We start from the raw sequence: 17966 nt of genomic DNA, 5'->3' as shown, positions 1-17966 counted from the left end.
TAATCAGCCACCAAACCCAGACACTATTGCATATGCCAGAAAGATTTTGCTGAAGGGACCCTGGTATAGCTGTCTCCTGTGAGGCTATGCCAGTGCCTGGCAAATACAGAAGTGGATGCTCACAGTCATCTATAGGATGGATCACAAGGCCCCCAATGGAGAAGCTAGAGAAAGTACCCAAGGAGCTGAAGGGGTCTGCAACCCTATAGGTGGAACAACAATATGAACTAACCAGTACCCCCAGAGCTCGTATATCTAGCTGCATATGTAGCAGAAGATGGCCTAGTCGGCCATCACTGGGAAGAGAGGCCCCTTGATCTTGCAAACTTTATATGCCTCAGTATAGGGGAATGCCAGGGCCAAGAAGCAGGAGTGGGTGGGTAGGAGAGCAGGATGGAGGTAGGGTATAGGGAACTTTCGGGATAGCATTTGGAATGTATTTAAAGAAAATATCTAATAATAAATTAATTAATTAATTAATAAAAATCTATTAAAAATAATCTGTATGAGAGAATTCCTATATTCATAAATAATATGCTAACATACTGATATATGATGTATGTATGTATATTAGACCCTTAACAAAGGGTGTTATCAGTCCTACTCACCACAAAGTCAATAAATAATCTTTGGAAGAATGAATTTAAAGTATCTTTCTGTGTACATATACATATAAAACTGAATCATCTCATACACCCTACTTTTCATCTGCAGTTATGTCACAGGCATATATGTATGTAGATATATTCTCCCTCTGCAGTACAGAGGTTGCTGTATTCTATGGCATATGTACATCATAATTTATGTGGCCAATTATTTTTGTGTCTACTTCCATTGCTTGGAGTTCTGCCCGTCTTTTTTATTATCCATCTGGATCATTATCTATTTCTTTGCCCTTCCATTTCCTTGGATGGCAATAGAAATATCTCAAATGTTCATTATATGTGTGTGTGTGTGTGTGTGTGTGTGTGTGTGTGTGTGTGTAATTATAATAATTATAATTATAGGTTTCTAGAGAAATTGTTAAAAATTCAAACTGGAAGTGACCCATGCCCAGAAATCTGAATTCCTTTGGCAGAACTGGGCTATGGGAAATTTTGTTACAGTAGAATTCCCACGAGACTTGTGTGCAGAGGATGGAGAAACTATCCTGAGAACTACCTGACTTGTCAGACTTCAGAGTACTATGGGTAGCTTCTCTGGGCTTCAAACATGAACTGAAGACCAGTGATGCTCTGGGCCTTCAGCACCAGATGGGGCTGCTGATACATTCCGTCTTATGGACTCAGCAAATGCCAGCCTCTTGGCCACAGTTGGACTTCTCCAACCATATGTCAGGCACTCTAATAAATCCTCTCAGTATATATATCCCCACCATAGATTCTGTTACTCTAGAGAGCTCTGACTAAAGCAGAAAGAGGTTCTAATATCAGTGAAGGAATCTAAAGGTTCTTCCATCCACATTGGAAGCCCGGAGAAGCCTGGGCATTATTCCAACTTTCCACCCTCTAGAAACCTTGATCCTGTTTTGAGAATTTGAAGGAGAAATATATAAAAGTCTGCTTCCAGATTCTAGATTCCTGAATAAAATGATGTTTTAAAATCCTAGCCAGGAGATAGTGTATATATATCCAAACAGAGATGTATGTACAGGGACTAGAGAGATAGCTCAGTAGACAAAACTTTTGCTTTGCAAGAACAAAGAACTGATTATGATACCCAGAACCCACACTCAAAATAGATAGGTATAATAGCTAGTCCTTGTGATCTCAGAGGCAGAGACAGAAGTGTTCTCTGGGCTGGCTGGCCAGTGGCTTAGCCTATTTGGTGAGTTCCAGGCCAGTGAAAGACCCAACCTCAAAAGGAGGAGCTGTTTGGCACTGGCAGAGTGACAGTCAAGGTTTTCCTCTAGCCTACACACACACACACACACACACACACACACACACCCCACACCTTTGAATGTGTGAGTGTGTGTGTGTGTGTGTGTGTGTGTGTGTGTGTGTGTGGTGCATGGCTGTATGGATGTATGCCTATAGTGGTCAGAGGACAACTTGTGGGAGTCAGTTTTCTCCTTCAACCATGTGAGGCCTGGAGTTCAACCTCCAGGTTGTCAGGCTTAACAGCAAGCACCTTTACTCACTGAACCACCTCAATGGCCCCAAGTTGATATAATTTTAATCTCTGATAAATTTTCACCTAACTCTGATTTCCCAGATGCCTGGATATATATGTGTTCAGTTATGCCTTACCTCTGATGAGCACAGAAGTCCACAAGGTGAAAGATCATGCGTGGAAGTTCTTCAGCTGTTTGTCTCAGTGTTTTGCTCTCCCTCCTTGCCTGCTGATCTCAGGCTGCCTTGGGCCCTATCTTCAGTGTTTTGCTGGGAAGAATTTGCCCCATCACTGACAGCCTTTGAATGACCTCGTCTTCCCAGTCAGGCTTGGGGTTCTAGGGCTTATGGAAGTCCCATGTGATGGCTAATATTGGGTGTCAACGTCATAGAATCTAGAGTCATATAGCAAACCTATATGTTTGAGGATAGCAGACCTCTATAGATACACACACACTTACATTTGAGGTAGGTAGGTGTGTGTGTGTGTGTGTGTGTGTGTGTGTGTGTATAAAAATTGTAAACCTCTGAGCACATCTAGGAGGAAATGTATTTTTTAAATTAACTCCTGAGCATAACTGAGAAGAACTCTCTTGGTTACACTGTGTGAAACGAAAAGGCCCACCTTGAATGTTAGCAACACCCTCCTGTGGTAGCCCTGATTAAGGAGATCAGAGGGAGGTTTTGCTGCTAACTTGTTTGCTTTTGGGTCTTTCAAGTTCGTCTATTCTGATAGCACCATCATTCACTAACATCAGAATCCAGCTTCTTCAGCCTTCCAACTTTGACTGAAAACTGGTGTCTCCCCAAGTCTCCTCCAGGCCATCACTCACCACCAGGTCAGGACTGCTGAGGTATCCAGGCTCCTGGGGTGAGCATTCCCTGTTCCCTCTTCCCAGTTTGAGGATAGCCATCATTGGACTATCTTAAAATATACTTATTGTTACTGTTGCCCTGGTTTTTTAGACCCAGAGTAGGCTCAAAATGAATTCACCTATAGACCCGTAGCAATGAATAGAATATTTATGAGGACCCAAAGGGTATAACACAACCCAAAAGATAAATGTTACAGAGAAGAAAAGTTCAACTGAAGAAGCATTCTTTGTGTTAATAGCCTGCACTACCCATCAAGGAAATGAGCTGCCTCAAAAATCAAAGCAGCAGCAGCAGCAGATGTATCAGATATACTTCAAAGGTGGAAGATCATCAGAGCACACAAAGCAAACAGCTTTGCCTGAGAGACAAACCGGTGTAGACTTGTATTACATGACCTCTGAATCTCTTTCTAATACAGATTCTAGTTTTAGGGTAAGTTGGAAACTGAGTGAATGAACAGATGTTATTCATTCAAGTTTAATTCAGTTGGACTTTGAATCCCCAGTCTGATACAGCTGCAACGTCAAAGGAATGGTATGGGCTTCTCTTAACATTCTTTCTTCATCAAGCTCCTCACCTATCTTGGTTATTATTATTTGGCTCTAATATTGAAGCTGAAAGGGATATACTGTTTTGAATGGCTTGCAGTGTAGAAAACACTGCACAGTTGATGGCAGGCAGTTGAATCATCCAAGATTTTTCTATACTTCTAATTCATGCAAATCAGATTACATTTCATTAAAGGATTAGAATTTCTTCATGATGGAGCATTCATATTTGCTGAATCCTTGTTCAAGGGTATAATCTGGAAAGATTACAACATGGGGAAATTATACCGCCAGTATTTCAAGGGGACAGATGAGTGGGTAGACGGATGGATGAGTGGGTGGGTGAACAAATAGATGGTAGATAGGTAGGAAGATAGGAGAGAGAGGGAGAGAGAGAGAGAGGGAATTAGTTGTTCTGGTTTTAAAAATGAGCCCCACAGAATAATTTTTCCAGACAAGCTGATCACTGGCATATTTCTTAATTGTCATTGTATCTTATTTTAATTTTTAAATGAATATTTTCAAAATCTAGTTTAAAAATGAGCATAGAATTCTGTAATTTTTCACATACATACCATTTAAATTCATAGAGCCCTCACTTTGAGAATAGCCAACAACTCCAGTCATCACTTAGACTCCCTCTTGTTAGCCATGTTTGGTGTTTGTCTGTTTGAGACAAAGTTTCATGTAGCCCAGGCTAGCCTCAAACTCCCTACTTATCCAAGGATGACCTTGAACTTCTGGTCCTCCTTCCTCAACTTCCCAACATCTGGAACGTCAGGTATGAGCTACCATGGCCAGATCATACAATGCTAACCACTACCCACTTGCTGTAAGCTAGGCAAATTACTCTACCAACTGACCTATGCCCCCAACTCTCCTCTTGACACCCCCCCTTTCAGTAACACCAACTCCCAACCCCTTCCCTGTCACCCATTTTCCTCAGCATCATAGTTTAAGGTCCTGGAAAGTTCAAAATAAATGGCATCACATGCTTTGTATATCTTTTTTTAAAAATGGTTTCTTTCACTTGGCTTAATGTTTTTTGAAATCAACCCAAGTTGTTATATATAAAACAATAGTTCCGTTTATTTCAAAATAGTATATCCTTGTGTAGATGTAACACAATTCATCCAATCAGTCATTGAAGGATTTTAGATATTTCTGTCTCTAATGTTGATAGGTAGAACATTTAGATGCAGATGTTGTGTGAACGTGTATTTTCTCTTAGATAAATATTCAGAAGTGACTCTTCCAGGTAACATGATGGTAACAATGTCTTAAGAAACTGTTAATTGGCTGTATCACTCTTTCCTTTACATGAAATATATGGTGAGTATGGTTGTTTGGCATTTCTGTAGGTGGTCAGTATTGTCATCTATATAGTGACATGTCATTTCTACTTGGGTTTTAATCGCATTTGTAAGTGGCACCACTCAGACCTTGGGGAGAGGGATCAGTATCCAGCAGAACAGATGGTCCCTCTGACACATTTTGTTTTTCTGATTTCCCAGTGACCTTCAACACAAGGTAATGATTGATCTATAAACTATCTAAGGCTAAGCTCAGAGCTACATTATCACTTTCACAAACTATACTTAAACTTTACCTGATAATTTATGGTATAATAAAGCAACAGAACTGTCAACAAACTCTGGCAGAAATTATTTATGAGTCTAACAGGAAATACAATTAAACCCTACATGGAAAAAAAAAAAACACATGGATCAGTCTGTAGGTAACTCACCCTTTCAGGCCTGCCTCTGGGTAAGGCTCTTTTTCCCAGGCACCTAAAATTCAGACACACTGAACAATTCCATCCTCACTGGATCACTTGAGTACATTTTGCCCCTCTGTCTGAAATGGACATTTTCTCTACATTGTAATAAGCCCAGTCCCCACTGGATTCTCAGATTCCAGTTCGAGCATCAACTTCTCTAGTTTTCATTGTGGCATTTATCATTTTATCATTACTAGAAATTATCTCACTTAGTTATGGCACATCTTTACCTATTGCTTCAATATCTCCTTGCCAGCAAAATGCTTCATCCATAGCAAATAAGTAACCGTTAGTTGAAGGGACAGATGGCTGGACAGATAAGCATATGTGTAAGAAATGTTTTCCTTACAGAGACTCCTGGAAGGCATGTGTTAGTCACACTACATTACATGCAGGCCCTGGCTGTAATTTAGTCTTCACGTTTTCAAAGCACAGACGGGAAGGATAAAAACTGGAACCACCATTTCTATGCTCTAAGCATTTCTCTATCTTGTGAGGCACAGACACAAAAGAAACTGCTTCAAACCAACCTGCCACGCTGGGAAAATCGTTGGAGTAGGCCTTTCGTTCAGACCAAAGACCCTAATCATAAACACAGATGTCTGAGGCTGTGTCTCACCAGGAAAGCAAGCAAGTGTCTCTTCTGAGAATGTAAAAGGTTGCCTACGGGGTGGGCAGGCCATGCTTTCTTTGAAGAAATGTTTCTTTTCTGAGAATGAGCTTGGATGGCGCTGCTGTGCCTACACACCTGCTCTGTTCTCATGGAGCAGTGTTTTGCTTGAAGAGAGGAATGCAGAAAATCCGTTACTGGGGCTCTGAAAATGCAAGACATACAGGTTTGATTTCACTTCATGCAAAAATAGACTGCCCTGGGTTTCACCATGATGGCTATGTTCATGGTGCCACTAAAGCGAAAACAGCCTAAACTTTGACAAAGGTTGAGTGAATGAGTGAAGCTACCCTTTGCTTTTAGGATTTAGAAAAGGAAAAACAAGAACATGAATGTCATTTATTTACATGTATGTACCTCTGTATGTGTACTGTCTATATCAACGCTGGCCTGTTATTTTCTGTTGCAGACATCTCTAACTGGTCCTATGAGTAGTATGAACATTCCAAGAAGAAAGTCAATCTAAGTAAGATAAGGAACAATGGGGAAACTGGAGCTTAGAATAGGCTGCAAAGGCAATGTCTCCCATTGTTTGGAACACACTGTCTAGAACCCAAACCATGAACGCCTGACACATTTTCAGACTGTTTCGTTCTGTTTTCTGTCCAGCAAAATGATAGGACTTACAACAGCATCCTAGATTGTGGCATAAAAAATAGTTTGGCTTAGCTATTCTAGCATGTGGAAAATATCTGTTGAGTACCTAACACATGCCATACACCTTAGAAAAGGCAAGAAGTCAGAAGTATTAAGGAAGTAAGCCAATGATGAGATCACGGTCACTAACTGCCACCTATATTCTATGCTTTGACATGCTGAGGGTAGAAGTCTTCAAACTGCTTTTCAGTTTTTGACAACTCTATGTTAGGCTCTATCAGTAGAAGATGCTACAGGGTAGCTGTGAATCTTAAGCGAGAGAGGTTGTAACCTTTCCATCTGCCTTGTGTGTGGGTGGCTGTTGCTCTGGGCTGGCTTCTCCACTCTGAAAGTTGTCCTATCCACTATCAGGAGCTTAGCACACTTTAGTCTTTTCTAAGATATGGAGAACTTAGCCTGTTTCTGAGGTACAATAACACTAGCCACTGGAGAGTCAGAAGTCTGGGTCCCAGGCATGCAAACCCTCTTCTGAACAATTGTATGTTTTATTAATTTCATGTTCTTCCTCTTGCTCCTGTAGCCCTGGGGACTGCCATTGTTCCCTCATGACATTGCCTCTCAAAACCCTAGTTAACCACATCATGCCCAGCTAATGATCCCTTAAGTTAAATTCTCTCAGTTCAAATAATAACTTTGACTTCTGCCTCATGGCTAGACCCCAGCAAATAAGGATGCAGCAAATAGAAATGTCGAGAAACACTGCATTTCTGAAGTTTACAGTCCAACTCAATTACTCCATAAGTGATTTGTCCCTAAAATTATAACAAAGGGGAATGTGAAATTGTGAATGGTGAAAACTGGATCCATAATGGTTCCTAATAAACATTTACTAAGTAAATTAAAATAGGCTTGCTTATAAATATTTGAAGAGTCTCAAGACATCTTTACAATTTTAGCTCATTGTTTTATCTTGAAACACAATATATATTCACATATGTTTAGAAAAAGGTATTACTATGCTAAAATAGCATAGGATCAATATATAATATTTTATCATGGGATTTTGTGAAGCCCCTATTGATTGAGGTAGGTAAAAATTATTTCATCCAGCTTAATAACTGATTCTTAACAGACCATTTTCTTAGCAGAAATAAAACACACTGCTATTGTGGTTTTAGGATATGACTCTTTAGGAGGGCCTAAATAAAATAAAGGCCCCAAGTTTTCATTTACTCTGTTGTGAAAAGCAGACTTGTACCCCAATGCTATTAATAAAATATTTAAACTATCCAATGAACCTATGAAAATACTAGTTATTTTCATAATTAGTATTAAGGGCTATAATTTTCATTAAATTTTAATTAGATTTAATATAAAGTTGCAATGTCTCTTAGTGTGGATTTCACTGTCATAAATTTAAAAAAAGACTCATATGTCCATCTTATGGCCAGTTAGCTCCCCTCTCCTCCATTTGAAATACCAGAATGAGAAAATTAGCATGGTGACACACACCTAAACACCTCTGAGTTTAAGGCCAACCAGGTCTGTATAGTGAGTTCCAGGATAGCCTAGGGTTACCCAGAGAAACACTATCTGAAAGAAGTGTGTGTGTGTGTGTGTGTGTGTGAGAGAGAGAGAGAGAGAGAGAGAGAGAGAGAGAGAGAGAGAGAGAACTTTTGTTATACTAAATTTGACTTATCTTCCCACATCTATTGCCTTCAGGCACATCTGTTTTATTCTTTTCTTTTTTTAAGATTTATTTATTATTATTCATAAGGACACTGCTGTCTTCAGACATACCAGAAGAGGGCCTCAGATCTCATTATGGGTGGTTGTGAGCCACCATGTGGTTGCTGGGATTTGAACTCAGGACCTTCGGAAGAGCAGTCAGTACTCTTACCCGCTGAGCCATCTCGCCAACCCACATCCTTTCTTTTATGGACTATATCCTCTTGGTTCATCCACACCTACTCTCATCTGTCAATCTTCTCTTCAATGACCTTAGCCAGCTTCTCATTAGATTGTTCCAGCGACCTAAATTAGATCACTAAATTTAACACATACATTCAAAAATAAAGGGTGCTTGAATAAGAATTTCAAATAAACTACTTTTAGCATAAGCATGCCCTACATGTTTCCCAGGCATTACACAGGCCATATTTACATGGAAAAATGTGGGCTTTGTACATGGAGGATTCAAATGCAAATGAAGCATAGCTTCTTGTACTTACCTGCTCTTACTCTTATGTTGATCCCTCCCTTCCTCCTACCCACCTTTGGATATTTATAAACTCCCAGATACACTGAAAAGCTGGACCTTTCAACAGTCCATACCACATCTCCTGCTCTGTTTCTGCATTTAAGTTTTCAGGAAGAGGGACCTCAGTGTTGATTTTAATGGGACCATCTTACCCTGGTATTTAAGGGTATCACAATGTCCTCTTAAGATGCAGTATTGGCCTTTTACCTAATTATTCTCTCCCCACAACTCTGTCCGTGATTCTTTGATTCCAAATCTTATCAACATACATCAACCTTCCAGGAAATAGAATCATCCCTCAAGATCAGCATAAGAAACAGTGATAACACTTATCCACAGAGCACTCCACACACATTTGCTAATAATTATAACTTCATAATTACTGGCATGGTCATGAGACACCAAAGAAGGAGAGAGAGAGAGAGAGAGAGAGAGAGAGAGAGAGGCAATGAAAGAGAAATTGAAGAGAGAGAGAGAGAGAGAGAGAGAGAGAGGCAATGAAAGAGAAATTGAGGAAAAATGCTGATCCAATTCTCACCACAACTTGCTATCTTGAACCCACCAATTTTAATCTGGAAAGTCTTACATCATGCTATAATAAATATGAGGTTTGTGGGAACTAGTAATGCAGAATCTTTGGCACATGAGAAATCAATCATAATTGTCTAGGATGGAAAAACTTTGAAACAAACCACCAAGGATTTAGGCACTACTGAAACGAAAATGCTCCCCATCCAGACCCATTCCAGTTCCAAAAATAAACTGCAGTTTCTTTCTTATTACCCATGAGTCTTAATTTGTTCTATTTATACTATGGAGCCGTTTTTTGAAATCCTGAGAGATTTTCTTTATGACAAAGCTTGGGGAGGTAGTAGGAATTCACATTAAATACATGCTGTAATTTTCTTTTTCATTTTATTTGATTTTCAAATTACAGTTTATGTGTATAACAATGTTTTTGCCTACATGTATATATGCAAAGCACATGTGTGCCTAGTGCTCTCGGATGGAGAGGGTCTCAGATCCCCTGGGACTGGACAGCTGTGAGTCAACATGTGGGTGCTAGTGACAGAACACAGGTCTCCTGCAGGAACAGCAAGTGCTTGCTCTTAATCACTGAGCCATATCTCCAGCCTCCGTTCATAATTTTATGTATGGTTGAAAATGAATGAATGAATTAATGAATCAATGAATGAATGAAACAATCTCAATAATTCCATACATACCCATCAGGGTCCCTATTTATATCAAATTCCAACCAAGTATAGTGTTAAACAGGGAAGATATTAACATGACTTTAACAGCCATTTCTAAACAGCAGTGGCTGTTTGCATTGTATTCTCCCTCCTTAATATCACCCTATATGGAAACTTAACCTGAAAAAGAAATCACCTTCTAAGAAATGACATAAAGCAGCCTACAGTATACGGATGACTCAAGGCAATAAAGAAAAGACAAACTAAGCCGGGCGTGGTGGTGCATGCCTTTAATCCCAGCACTCGGGAAGCAGAGACAGGTGGATTTCTGAGTTCGAGGCCAGCCTGGTCTACAAAGTGAGTTCCAGGACAGCCAGGGCTATACAGAGAAACCCTGTCTCAAAACAAAACAAAACAAACAAACAAAGACAACCTGTTTCTTCTTGCTGGTTGGTTTTATCCATCTGCACATACCCAGGCAGTCTATAAAGACATTTTTCAGTGGGTTTCTTTCCATGATCTTCACAAAATTCCTTTCCCTGCTTTGAGGACAGGTGACCTGCTTTCCTATTAAGAATATCAGATGTTGCTCATAATGGAATCCCTGACTATGAAGTCCTTTGGGAGTAAGAGATGTGGGCATGGCTAATAGGTGTGACCTCATACAGCTGGGAAATGACTCTTATTCTCACCGGGGTCATTAGGTTCAAATGGTAATGACTGGCTGCACCATCACCTTCTCCTTGTCGTATTGCTGAGTGAGCCTCCAGGAAATGAGGTCTCTCCACCAACATTAACCCCAAAACCAGTAAGAGGAGCAGCAAGCGTTTCAGGCTTTATTCACACCCTTCTCAGCTCTGTGGCAGTAACAGTTGTGGCTTGTAAAGAGGTCAGATGTCACATTTCTGCCTCTGGCTCCAGCAGACCACAAAGACATACCTTATGAGGTCACTAAGTTTGTACTTCTTTACCTGGAACTAGTTACAAAGTATTTTGGAGGCCCGTGCCTTCTGTTGGGGAAGGAAAAAAAGAAAGAAGGAGAGAGAGAGAGAGAGAGAGAGAGAGAGAGAGAGAGAGAGAGAGAGAGTGAGAGAGAGAGAGAACAGAGAAGCTAATGTAAAACTCAATTGTAGTCCACACTGTATCTCTCCAGCACTGAATTGTGCCCAGCACATCAGAGTTCAGTCGGTGGATGGATGGTGAGCTGGCTTGTACCTGCTCAGAAGAGCCAGTTACTGGCATGTCTTATCCATGCCACCCACATTCAGTGACACCTTAGTGGTATTTGTAATTAGTCAATGATAGTAGGTATACCACAGACTGAGCAAGTGCTCTGAATGTCCGTTCTCTCTCGGAGAGTAAGAGAGAACATATCATCGCTAGACTTCATCAATACATTGAAATGTATGACGTGCCTATTACATTCCAGGTTTTTTTTTAACACGTGCCCTCTCAAATACACATCATGACATTGGTAGAAATAATAATAAGCATGAGTGAGTGTGAAAAAGCTGTAATGTCTGTCACGCCTATGATTACCGGGTTCGATTCTGACATATGACAAGGTTCCACGTGATTCATTCATTTATAAGGGGCATAGCTAAGGTTTGAATCAAAGCCAGCAAAAGTGAAACCTCTGTGCTGTCTCCTCTACAGCATCACACAACACACACACACGCACGCACGCACGCACGCACGCACGCACGCACCACTACCACCACCAGCAGCAGCAACAAAGGCTCCACTAATACAATTTTTATGAATGCAAAATGAAATTCTAAAGGTCTCATCAGCTTAGCTGCTGGAAGGAGATCCCCAACCCTTGCACCTTATGCCAGTGGTCCCTTCTCTTGAGGATTAAATTTCCTTTGGTGCCTGGGTACGCCCACAATCTACACTTTAACTGAGGTAGGAAGTCCAGAGAGGGTCCAACATCGTTCCTAGTTCCTGCTGCTCCTCACTCCCACACTCTTACCATATGAAGAGTAAGTAGACCAGAGGACTTAAGGTCCTAGGATGCACCCATGGCTGTATCCAGCCACCGACTTCATTCCAGAGGATGGTGGGTTAAGTGGATTGTTTTATCAATATTGGGCTATGAACACAGTGCTAACATGCTGATTTGAATGCATCTCACTCACTACATCAGACCCGGGATGAATATATGGATGACAACAACTACAAATATGTTGTCAACAGAACAACAGTTCTCTAGCATCTGCAACCTCTGAAAATGTTGTTTTGTGGCAGAAGATAGACATTGCAGACAAGATTGGGATAGAGGCATTAAACACAGAGGATGTGTCTGGATGTCTGGATGAGCTCAATAGGCCCAGTCTAATCACAAGAGCCCTTCAGAGTATCAATATTTCTTCAAGTGGAAGCAAAAGAGAAATGGAAGCGAAGAAAAAGGTCAGAGAGACCTGATGCAAGAGGACGTGACCCGCTGCTGCTGACTTTAAAGACAAGAAAAGGAGCACATGATCTAGAGAATCAAAGACTAAACCTAACTATTCCTACACTCTGGCAGAGAGACAGACAAAACAGGAACTTCATTCCCACAACTCCCTGTAATTGGATTTCCCCCCACCCCAGCATTTGAATGCCATTAAAAGTAGATTTACTCAGAGAGCCCCTAGAAAGGAATATGGTGGTCAGCTATGCCACACCTTGATTTGGGATTGTGAAACTTAAAACCAGAGACCCAGCTGGACCCTGTCCAACCAGATCTGTGACCTACATGACTGTGAGATCAGGAGGCAGGCATTGTTTAAAGCTGCTAAATGCCATGCAACAGATGTCTGAGGGAGTTCACCACAGCCCTAGTGCTCCCCTCACACGCACATGCCCACACACAGGCCTAACCTGTCCTCCTGCCTCAGTTTTAGCCCTGAGGGAAGCAGGAGTGGAGGCAGGTGCTTTGCCTTGTACATTATCTTCATCGTCGTTTAGGGTCCCTGCAGCAAGCATAATGTGATGATGTCACAGCCAGGAGCACAGTGTTTACTCCCTAGAAAGTTCAAAAGGGACATGGTTAAGAAAATGTGTTATTTCAGGTCACACATGCTTTTGGGCATGACCAGAACAAAGGCTCATTCATGCTTTCTGCAAACTCTGGGTCAGACTTGCATTTGTGTAAGATCACAGTGTAGCACAGTGACAACTTTTGTGACAGTCATCGAAAGTCACTATCCACAGGCAGCCTGATGAATGGTGAGGGATGCTTTAATGGCCATTAAATGGACTAAGAGAACCACCCAGGTTAGCAGTTCTAAACTGTTTCAACACAAACAGGTTGTGAAGAGCAATGAGAAACAGCAGCATTGCTGTCCTATAGAAATGAGCATCATAGCTGAGAGTAGTGTATTTGACAAGACAGAACGTAGAGATGGTTCCCAGACCTGAACAGAAATCTTCACAGTGAACCGATTGGGCACAAACATACAAGCACTTCCTCTCTACCTGTTCTTCTGAATCTTCATTGACAAACCATATGGAGCTAACATGAATCCATAAAATTTTTTTGCAGAAATGTCAAATCCAACACTCTGAAAACTGTTCGTCATCCAAATCGGTGTATTAGTCAGAGTTCTCTAGAGGAACTAAATAGTTTGGCTTACATGACAGGAGCTGGGTAACCAGACAATGGACATCATAACACTGGAGATATTGAGAAGTCGCTCAGTCCATAAAGCTAGGTTAGATCAACTCCTAGACCTGAATTGTTAGAAAGACTGTCCCAAAGGTAATGCAAAGCATTCAGTACAGAGCTCGAACACAGACAGATCTTAGTGAATGGTAACAGATTAACTGACTTACTACTTAAATAATTCCATGAGCTGAGTATTCAGGCATATGAGCAATTTTCTGCTATTTAATTATCTACTCCCAAGATTTCCTAGGTCAAGACATGCTTTTGTCAATATAAAGATGCAAATCTTATTGGAATGAGCCCAGACTCATTTTCCCCCTGCAACAACAGCAATGTTCAAGTAATGTGGACTGCTGTCTAAAATAACTGCATGTCAACAGCAGGCATGTCCTCCAGAGTAAATCACCTATGCCACTACTCAGGAAGTTCAATCCCCGCAGTCTCTCATTCTCAACTGCATCCTTCTGTCAGAGACTCCACCGCTAAGCAAAAGGAAACTGGATAATATTCAGTAAAAATCTGAAATGGGACACCCTTTTTAAAGTATCTAATTAGAAATGGCATCTTTTGCTCTATTTGTGACTTTTTAAAATATAAAATCAAAGAAATTGGTTAAATAAGGTTACTCTGATTAATCACCATGGGAATTTTAAGGGTTGAAGTGGTCCAGTTTGGAAGTTTCTAAAAATACAACTTTTATCTACAAAGTAGAAATCATCCTGAGTGGGAAACAAGCCGCCCCAGCTCAATACTAAGGATAATGTAGCCCTGGGGAGGGAAAGAGAGGGGAGGGGAGGGGAGGGGAGGGGAGGGGAGGGGAGGGGAGGGGAGGGGAGAAGAGCTTCCCTGAAAGTATTCTAATGGAGCTGAAACTCTTAGCCTAGTAAACTTTAAACACTTACATTTTAAGTGATTCTCCAAGCACCGTGGATTTTGAAAGAGTAAGCTCCCGGGGACTGGACCATCAATCAAAGAGTACACATGGAGGGACCCATGGCTCCAGCCATGTATATAGTAAAGGATGGCCTTGTTGGACATCAGTGGGAAGAGAGGCCCTTGGTTCTGTGGGGGTTTGATGCCCCAGTGTAGGGAAATGACAGGGTGGAAAAGCAGGAGTGGGAGGGTGTGTAGGGGAGAACCCTCATAGAGGCAGGGGGAGGTGGGATGGAATAGGGGGGTTCTGGATGGGAGACCTGGAAAGGGAATAACATTTGAAATGTAAATAAAGAAAATATCCAATAAAGAGGAAAAAAGAAAAAGAAAGCAAGAAAGGAAGGAGAGAAGAAAGGAAGAAAGAGAGAAAGAGAGAGAGAAAGAGTGAAAGAGCGAAAGAGCGAAAGAGCGAAAGAGTGAAAGAAAGAAAGAAAGAAAGGAAGGAAGGAAGGAAGGAAGGAAGGAAGAAAGAGAGTAACACAAAACCAAATAGCAAATCAGTAAAGTATCACTGCCACCATGATTAGTCTTGCCAGTCTTTGTTTGGTTTTTGTTTAGATTTCAATAATCTGCGCCCCAAGGCAGAAAGTTGGTGTCATTTACTTCACAGCATGGACAGTTGTCACTTCTGGCTTCGATCATCTGAATGCCTCATCTTTAAATGGAGACCCACTCTTAGGAATGCTCCATTAGAGAAGGCAAAACATTATTTTCACAAAAAAAAAAAAAGCTGAAGTGTCACAAACTACCTTTTCCAACATCCTTTACAAGGAATTATGGCTACAGAATTCACCAGTCAGAACTGATCAGAATCTGGTGCTTTAAGCAGTGGCTATGTGATGTGCTCTAGCAGTGGCTGCAGTTGCAGATCCTGTTTTCTTGGCAGCAGTAGGGTGGTTTTGCCACATCCAGTGAAGTCTGCGTGGCAAGCCCAAAAGCTTGGACACAGTCCTGAGGCAAAAAGTTTCACGGAAACTTAGTCTCCTGGATCCTTGGCATCCCATAGCGCAAATGCTCCAAACTTGTCCCTCTGATAGTGTGGAGGCTCTTGTGTACTTTCTTGCAGTATTTTACTGGATAGGAGCTAGAAAGCTCAGGGCAAGCTTTGCAAAGTAAGTTTAGAATTCTTTTATAGTTATGTATGGCAGACTATATTACTTAATAGAAGAAAGTCCCCCACAAAATCACTTAGAATAACAGCCGAGTCACTCCCATATACAGGAATTTACAATGGTTTAAGAAGAAAGTCAAATCGGGTTGTGGTCTAAGGAGGAACTAGAGTATTGTATTGTTCATGTAAGGGTTAGTAGAACAGAACTTCTCTGGTGCATGTTTTTCTCTAAGCCCAGAGGAATAGCATAATTAGGTATTTACTAAGGGACCCTTGGTGATGGGTCAAGCAATAGACTAAAATTGCACCTGGACGTATCAGCCCTTTCACCTGGCTCCTGTGAATAGCTGATTTTAAATAGGGCTGATCTTATCTCAGTTGTAAACACTGCCTGGTTCCTGTTAGTCTCTATTTATGCATTTTTCTGTTTTGTGTCAGATAACTTCAATGTACCTTGGCTGATGTGTCACCTAACTTCTTTGTTTTCTTCTGTATTGTAAGTCTGATGCTCGCTTTGAGAAATTATATTCAGATACAGCACTCTCTCTGTGTCAGTGTCTGTTTGTCACTTTTCACCGACTCCTTGTCCACCTGCTTACCGAAATCCTGGTTCCCCTCCGGTTGAGAAACTGACTGAGTCCAGTCTGTGGTATGGCTTGACACCCTTCTGTGGGACCCTAAAAGGCAGCCTGTGTTTTGGTTGAGCAAAGCTTACTCTGGAGACCCAGTAGAAAAACTCTACAAGGGACAGAACAGTGAGCCATGCTCCCAGACATAGGTGCCTGACACCACGGAGCCCCCAACTCCATAATCCTGTGACTATCAGTCACACAGACAAAGTCCCAAGCTCCTGGCATTCTGGCTAGACACCACCCTCACAGTTACCTGGTAATAGCCAGGTATGCTCCTCCCCACAGCTACCCTGCAACTGCAAGATAGCCCCGCCCACTACAAAAGGGGTTGCTTGGCCCCTCTTCTCTCTTAAGCTCTTGTTCCCCTACTCTCATTTTCCCTGATCTCCTTGTCCCCTTCCCTTCCCCCTCCTCTCTCCACGTGGCCATAGCCAGCCTCTCTTTCTCTACCTTCTCTCTTTCTCTCTGCCTTTAAAAAAGCTCTAAAGCCATGGTCTATCTCTGCTCATCAAGACCCACCGTGCTTGAATGATGGAATAGGCCTGCCCCTAAAGAGCTACGTCTAATCTCCCAAGAGGCCTCCCTGTGTTTTCAGCCACCAGACCAGACCAAGGACTCTCACCCTCGTGGAAACCACCCAGCGCCCCCCTTTCTCCCCCTGCTCTCTTCTCCCTTTTGGCTCTGGGACTGACTGAGCCATCCCCAGGGCCCTCACTTTGTTCTCAGCTCTTCTGAGACATACAGTGACGTCTGGGATGTCCGAGATTGAGAACCTGTCGTCTCTGGCCTCCATGAGGCCCAGAAACCCTGGACTGCTTCCACTGTACCCCCACGGACTGGGGTTCCGTGGCTTCCCACAGCCTGACGCCCACCCAGGCCGCTTAAAGAGCTCTCAGCAGTCCCCCACGTCTGCCTGTCCAGTGCACCAGAGCTCTGGCAGGACACAGGTTCTCTCCCACCCCCTTTTTTCCTAAACCCTCTGCCCTCTTCCCTTCCCTGCCCAGCAGACAGTCTACTATGCAGCCCTGACACCGTGAATGATCCCTTCCCTGTGGCATGAATTGAGGGTTCTTGTGTCCCCCCACAGAAGTTGTAGCCTGGTCCTTTAACTCTCCTAGCAACCCTGTAAAAACACCATTTATTTTGATAAATGAGATTAAGTCAGCTGGTGTTTGTTCGTATTGCCTACAGGTTAAGTCTGATAGACTCTGTGAGCCTAGAGGGGGAGGAGGACACTCAGAAAAGAAGGGACTAGGATGCTCCACATAAAATATCAGTCCAGATGGCTCCTGATCACACTCACCACTAGAGGGCTGCCTGGTCTCTGCGACTTTCAACAGATCAGCCCAAGGCAAATGAGGGCAGAGAAGACAATTGGGAGACACAGACGGGTGCACAATGTGGCATGTAGAATGGAACCTGAAAGAAAACAGATCAAAGTAATTAGCTGCGCCTAATGAACACGAAAGTGCAAGACACAGCACTTGGTGCCCATAAACCGAGACTATTAGAAACCACGACCACATATCTGTGATCCCTGGGCCTTCCACCCAGTCAGCTTCCCGTGGAGCTCTGCCTCTGTTAATATAGCTTTAGC

General features: G+C 42.1%; 1 long non-coding RNA gene across 6 annotated transcripts in view; it reads right to left on the bottom strand.

The window, feature by feature from the left end:
* Gm38137 overlaps nucleotides 1-17966 on the bottom strand; it is a 33408-nt gene that overhangs the window by 8071 nt on the left and 7371 nt on the right. For 4 of the 6 annotated variants that reach the window (XR_865463.1, XR_865464.1, XR_865461.1 and 1 more), the window contains exons 2-4: nucleotides 17673-17788; nucleotides 12907-13051; nucleotides 3234-6133 (exon numbers count right to left, since the gene is read on the bottom strand). This is a non-coding gene — a long non-coding RNA (predicted gene, 38137). Of the gene's footprint in view, nucleotides 1-3233; nucleotides 6134-12906; nucleotides 13052-17672; nucleotides 17789-17966 lie in introns of those variants that run through there. The other 2 variants (XR_865465.1, XR_865466.1) reach the window with 2 other exon arrangements.

This window comes from Mus musculus, chromosome 1, assembly GCF_000001635.26.
Source record: "Mus musculus strain C57BL/6J chromosome 1, GRCm38.p6 C57BL/6J".
NCBI lineage: Eukaryota > Metazoa > Chordata > Mammalia > Rodentia > Muridae > Mus > Mus musculus.
This window is presented reverse-complemented; position numbering and strand designations above follow the sequence as displayed.